At 35.3% G+C, this 6,709-nt stretch overlaps 2 pseudogenes; both read right to left on the minus strand.

Moving 5' to 3' along the window:
- Positions 1-261: 261 nt before the first annotated feature.
- Positions 262-2,864, minus strand: LOC120203383 (annotated as a pseudogene).
- A 1,007-nt stretch (positions 2,865-3,871) lies between these two features.
- On the minus strand, positions 3,872-5,251 carry LOC120203545 (annotated as a pseudogene).
- Between the last annotated feature and the right edge of the window lie 1,458 nt (positions 5,252-6,709).

Consider the following 6,709-nt stretch of genomic DNA (forward strand, 5'->3'; position numbering starts at 1 on the left):
ACATGGTATGCTAACTGTATGCTAATCTGGTTATGACCAGCTACTATGTTGTTTTTACAAGACAATGATGAATTGATCATTGATGCATCTAAATGAGTTGAATAATCCGAAAACTGAAAATTTGGAAGAACGTTTTCTTCCTCATGGATGCTCAGAAAATTAAGCTAATAAAAATAGTAAAGCTAAAGAGGAGCCGTATTGGCCATCAAATCATTGATGTGCATGGCAGGAAAACATGAGTACCAAGTAAACACGGTCGTATTGCATCAATGCAAAATTCGCATGCAACTTTTAGAACATAACCTTGATAGATTGAACCTCTGTTCCAAAATGAAGTTTTTGCATCCCATAAAATTGTAAATGAGCCACATTGTTTCTACAGCGATGGGAACACAAACTCACAATGCTGCCAATTCAGCCTTTTTACCCTCCAAAAGTTTTAGCTCCTCACGCCAACCTTCTAGTTTTGCCAACTTTTCCAACTGTTCTGGCTTCATATCTTGCAGCGGAGTTTTCTGTTGTTGAGCTTCTGCTAGTCGAATCTACATACGAAAACCAATATTCAGGTTAAATAAAGAACATGAAACTCGAGTTTTAGTTATTGAACGCATGTTAAGATTATAACAAGTTTTCCTTTAAAAATCATAAGAGCACCATGCTGCCTCCATGTATGGGAGGGACACAATTGTGAACAATTAATTTGCAGTGTCCCAATACAGTGCCAGTACTAAAGTGCAGAAGTAATTGCATGTTCAGCTCAGTCTTCAGTCATCAAACATGTTTAGGAACAATACAAAGTTGAAACTTGAAACTTGCACAAACAATGCATATAGTTATCATTGTACTCGATATACGGAGACCACATTAATTCAAATATGGAGACCCATACCAAGAGAACAAGTTAAAGGGATGTGAACCCAAAAGTAAACTGATATGCAGACCTAAAGCCAACGAGACCATGTGGTCATACCAACTAATGCCCAAAGATTCATATGCAAAAGCATATGAGGTTAAATTAGTAACCAGAAAAGAAAGATTTTATTAATTTGAATAAGTGGAATATGACCAGTTCTCTGTATTTATTTCAAAACTCCAAAAGGCAATTTCCAATTTGTTCTCCTCCCATCGCAGCCACAATCACATTTGATAGTGATGAGTCTTCCGTCTTTTGAACTTAAAGGTCAGATCTATTTACTTATTTTAAGGTAAAGTTCAGATTTAATTTTAGATGAAGGTTTTTACAATGAAATGACAATCTGAACTTTTCTTATTTCAAGAGTTTGCTATTATGTAATATAATGCTGGCCAAATTCTTATACATGTTAAATGTAATGAGCCATACCTTCTTTTTAAGTGCTCGAATCTTTTTATCGAGATCTAGAACTGGTTGCCCAACATCTGAGGCCTCCGCTGAGTTTGAAGGAGGAGAAGCTGATACAGGATTTGGGGGAAACGCAAGATCAGTCATCTGAGATGTCAATGATTTAACAGACTCTAATCCATCATCTAAATCTTCCTTTGTTACATCCTCTCCTTTACTCTCGATATCTTCCATGGCTTCTGCGTTTTTGCCCTTTTCAAGGGCAGCCTGACATAAATAAATTGGTAAATGAAATGCTAAGTGTTAATGTACCGATATTCACAAACCATATCAAGTGATAAAGGAAAAACTAAGGCTCTAACAAGAAATGAACCAAGAAAAGTGAACAACCATCTTGAAATAAACCAAGGCTCAAGCATAGGCGAAAATGGAAAAGAACAAAATTTTGTGATAAACATAAGGCTAACATGCAAATCTAGGACAACTGAAGTTTCACAGAAAGGAAAAGAAATGGAACATTTCTCTTTATGGGAAAGTTCAATGAACCAAGCAAGAAAATGCAATGCGCCAAAATTGCAGAAACCATTAAATTGAGGACTGTGAAAGATCACAGCAACAAACTTCGTACTTGTAGCCGTTTCTCCTTCTTTCGTTCGTTTCTCTTTGCCGACTTAGTCTTCGGTTTTGCATCTGCAGGTGGATCATACCCGGGAGGCACTACTTGTGATGCTGCCATCTCCTTTTTCCACTGAACCAGCAAATAAAACGAAGATCAACGTCATTAAATTATAATAAAACGACAAAGACAAACAACAATTTGCAAAAGAGAAATTTCCGTGAAATAAAACTTTGAATCAAAGTCTTCACTGAACTGTAGTTGAATGGCACAGTAGCGATACCGAAGGAATGTAGCAATGTATAATGTCATTCAACAACAAATTAAGGAAAATTAAGTACTTTAGCATGAAATTTTTAGCTCTGAAAATCACCCATAACTACATAGGCAAAAAAATCCCACATTCACAAAGCACCAAATATCATGTATGATGTATCATCCATCCATCCACTCATACATAAATACAAGCAAGACATACACATCAAAAAAATCCAAAATTTGATGCCATCCCTTTTCTCTTCCTCTTCTAATCACTAAAACAAGCCAACAGAAGACAATTACACGCACAGAAACGCATACATTACATACATAAGCTTTGGACATACCAGGGCACCTTTAGACTGGTAATGGCGACTTCCTCTTGGGGAACATACCCCGCCCGGATACGAATGGGTTTACGGAGAGTGCCGTCGGGTCTTCGAGTAGGCGCCAAAATCCTCTCTCCTTCTTTTAGGGTTTTGCTCAATTCCGCCATATTCTGCAATTGCTCATCACCTCCCCCAATACTGCTAGCCATTGATATACTATTTTTGAAATTAATCAATTGGTTTCGCTATGATCTTTGGGACTCCGATTACTGCTTCAGCCCGAGAAACCAATCAAAATGTATTTATTGTTTAACAAGCCTATCGGCTCGAAAAGGTTTAAGAATTTAAAAATTGATAGAAATATATTTTCAAGGTACTTAATTGCAGATGTTATTATTACATTTAGGCCCCTAAAGTTTTGATGTTGTATGAGTTTAGTCCTTTTGACTTTTTTTGGTCCGAATATCTAAAAGTCATAGAGTTGGTACCTACTTTTGTTAGCTATACTTCCTTCGGATTTCCTTCACAAATCGCACCTCCACTGTTACTCTTCTAGTGATCAAGTTCTCGAGAATAAGAGGCCTTCAGAGGATCTTCTTCGTTGATCATATTTTTCGAAATTTCACGTTTTCTGACTAATTATCTCTCTCGACATGATCTTGGTAAGTCTGTAAAATCCATCAAAGCCAAATCTACTGACAGACAACTATATCTATATGCTTTATCAGACTACAGATAACAAAAGTATATAAACCTACAAGACTGGAAATGGATTGAAACTTTCTCAAATGTTCTCCTTCGTGACAGCTCATCTTCTTCTTCAGCCTATCACAATTCCCTCTCTCATAAAAATTATTGACAACGATTCCCCGTCTAAACTAGAAAAAACGAGTTGTCTAAAATTTCATAACCCACGTTTTACAATAAACACTGTCACACTAGCCACCCAATGAAGTTTCCAAAATTGAAATAAAACCAACCGGTGTATGTTTGGTATTGGGTTTGCTGAATGTTGCGTGTGTGCAGGCTTCAAGCAGTTTTCAAATTCGGGTTTTATTGCTATTACAGGAATGTCTGCAAGTAGCTACCATCTGCTGAGTTACCTTCTGGTTTTTAGCATTAGAAACTTGAAGGCATTTGTGAATGTTTTGGTGCCAAAGTAGTAGTACGTACAGTGATACAATTTAACTTTTCTGTTATTTTATGGAACAATGAGTTACCTTTACGTTCATTTTAAGCTTGACTGATGCTATTACGCTTGGCCTACATTGAAATTTAGAATGTTGTATGATACATATGATATCATATCAAATTAAGACAAAACTATGTGCAGTATGATGTTTTGATTCAATTGAAGGCTGTACAAACAGGACTGAATTCTCCATTGGACCCTGTTTTCACCCCAATTTGTCCCATCTTCACGATGGAGTCAACGAAATATGCTTCAAAAGATGATCCGAAAATCGGATTGAGGAATCCAAGATAGGAGTACACCAACATCCTGGTGGTGTCGTTGTCGTACAACCTGGCGTCGGATTCCAACACCGCTAAGCCATTCCTAACGTTCTCCAATATCTGTTTATCGAATGGTTCGAGATTCTTTTCTCAATCTTGATTGAAAGGTTTTATAATGACATTTAGCGTTGGTATCAGATATAAAAATCACTATGACTACTAATAGGTCGGGAGGTCTAATAAATATGGTCAACTTTCAATTAATTTTGATTCTAACATATTACCTGAACTTGTTATAAGTCACGTCGAAAGATGATATTTTTTTTTCTCGTTATCTCGTGGGATGTTCTATTTGAATTCTTCAAAAAATTATACTTAGAGATCAATTTTGCGGAGGAAACACGAAGATGGTACAACAATATGTACGGATGACTAGGTCATGATTTATTAGTTGAGTTCCTACTGCAACAATGATGCCACCGAACATGTATGAGAGAGAGAAGGGTAATTTACAGCTGAGAAGCACAAGGTCTTTCTCCGAGAGACCTTTCTGCAGAAACTTAGCCTTGAGTCGTTGGATTGAGTCACTAACGTCTGGCATTTAGCTGCCAGAGAAACATCCGAAACCCTCCCATCTCTACGTCCTGTTGGCACTTGGCACATCATACAATAGTCCACTTGCCTACATGCCATACATACATACAACCAATTAACAAAGCTGAGAGAATGAAGATGTACATACATATATCAATGGAACCAAGTGCATGAAGTAAGTAAGTATTTCGTACCAAAGCTATAGCATCTCGAGCTGCTAAGGCGACTATATCGGCACAGGAAACAACTCCTGGACATGTAGTTTCGAGCTGAGCTTTGGCTTGCTCTACCAGTTCAAATCCCCCAACTCCCTGGTGACTAAACGCATGTCTCTCAGCATTTGGATCGTTTTCTATCAGAATTGAACCATGACAGCCCTGGAATTGATACCATATGTATCCATAGTTCCAATATCAAAGATCGGCTCCCACTGATTTTAACTCGAAGTTAATGAGAAGAAGAAAAGACCACAACAAAGCAGTCGTTGAAATGGAGCCTGAGCAAGACAGGAGGGATTTTGGAGCTCGATCGAGCAGCATTTCGAACAACGGTAGAGACAACTGACTCGGCATCTGGGCATGCATTGTCATAAAACCCCACTGAGAGCTGGCCTTGAGAAACCCCAATGAAATAAAATGCAGATAACAGTGGCAGTAGAATTAAGAAAGCAAAACCCATTGTTTAGTATGCTAACAGTAATTATCAACAAAAACAATATCTTCAAGGAGGAAGATGAATATATATATATATATATGCATGTAAAAGAGTTAGTCAAAATACAAAGAAAAGACCGAGGAATTTAAGTAGCGGCGGAGGGGCTCAGCATCTATAAAGCTGACAGCTAGTTCTTAGAGAGAGAAGCCAATGTGTCAACTGTCAAACCAATACTTGCATGTGGCTTTAATCATATGATTTGATTCATAACGTGTAAAAGATATTAGATTTTTTAATAAAAATTAATGATTTAAATCATAACGTGTAAAAGAGAAAGTTGAATTGAAAGAGTTATTTGCACGAACCAATCTACTTTGGTGGTTGAAAGAATGATTGTTATTCTTAGAGATCTCATGTTCGAACATCAAGAACTGTAACGTATTTGAGTGTTTAATGTCAAATAACTAAGAGAATTATCTCTATTATATACATATGATTCAAATTAATTAATTAATAAATCAAATACGTATGCTATACAAAATATCCCATTTTTAAAGAATTCCCAATAATTAAGTGCAAATATCTTCCACAACTACCTCAAAAATAAATGCATTCTCCGCTGAGGCCCAATATATTTAAGCTCCCATGAGAGGAGAAGAATAAGGGACAGATAATGATAGGATATAGGTAAAATCATGCCACGAGTCCTTGTACTTGATTTCAATTTGAAATTTAATCTTTATATTTTAAAAAATATGCCACGAGTCCTTGTATATGATTCTAAAAGGTTATCGTGATTATGGGATGTTTGGTAAACAATTTTTTGAAGAGTTTTTAGCTTATTTGAGCATAAATAGTTTATTGGTAGTCAAATCATCTATTTTTTAATTTTTGATAAACACCTTTTTGAAATAATCTATTATGCAAAATAAGCATAAAATAAATAAAAAAAGTTGGAAAATCCAGCTGTTTGGGAGAGCTTATTGCAAAATAAGATGTTAAATGACATATTTGACCTTATTATTTCCATAATTACATCCTTGCCATAAAACCTAATCTAATGAAATAGCCTCCATCCTATTATATTTTAGTGAAATTTTATTTTATTATTCTATTTTTTAGTTGTAGATTCTCAAATATATTTTAGTTAAGAAAATATAACAAAACATAGAAGTAGAAAAAAATGTAGTGTTGATATTTTAAGGTTAATAGTATGTATCAATCTCACAAGGTTAATACTTGTAAATAATAGATTTAAAAAATATAATCAAAATTTTCAAAAATATTCACTAATTTTCTTAAGGAATTTTTAGTTTCTTGTCAAAAAGCATTTTATCCGAATAATTTCACCCCAATAAAGACTAAAGTATTATAAAACGTATATGTACTTAACAACTAAATGTATCATACATTTATTTGTCATTTTACCCATATCAGCTATCAACTAAATTTTATCAAACACATCTATATATACAATTAATC

This window comes from Hibiscus syriacus, unplaced genomic scaffold (genome assembly GCF_006381635.1).
Source record: "Hibiscus syriacus cultivar Baekdansim isolate YM2019G1 unplaced genomic scaffold, ASM638163v2 tig00009942_pilon, whole genome shotgun sequence".
Taxonomy (NCBI): Eukaryota; Viridiplantae; Streptophyta; class Magnoliopsida; order Malvales; family Malvaceae; genus Hibiscus; species Hibiscus syriacus.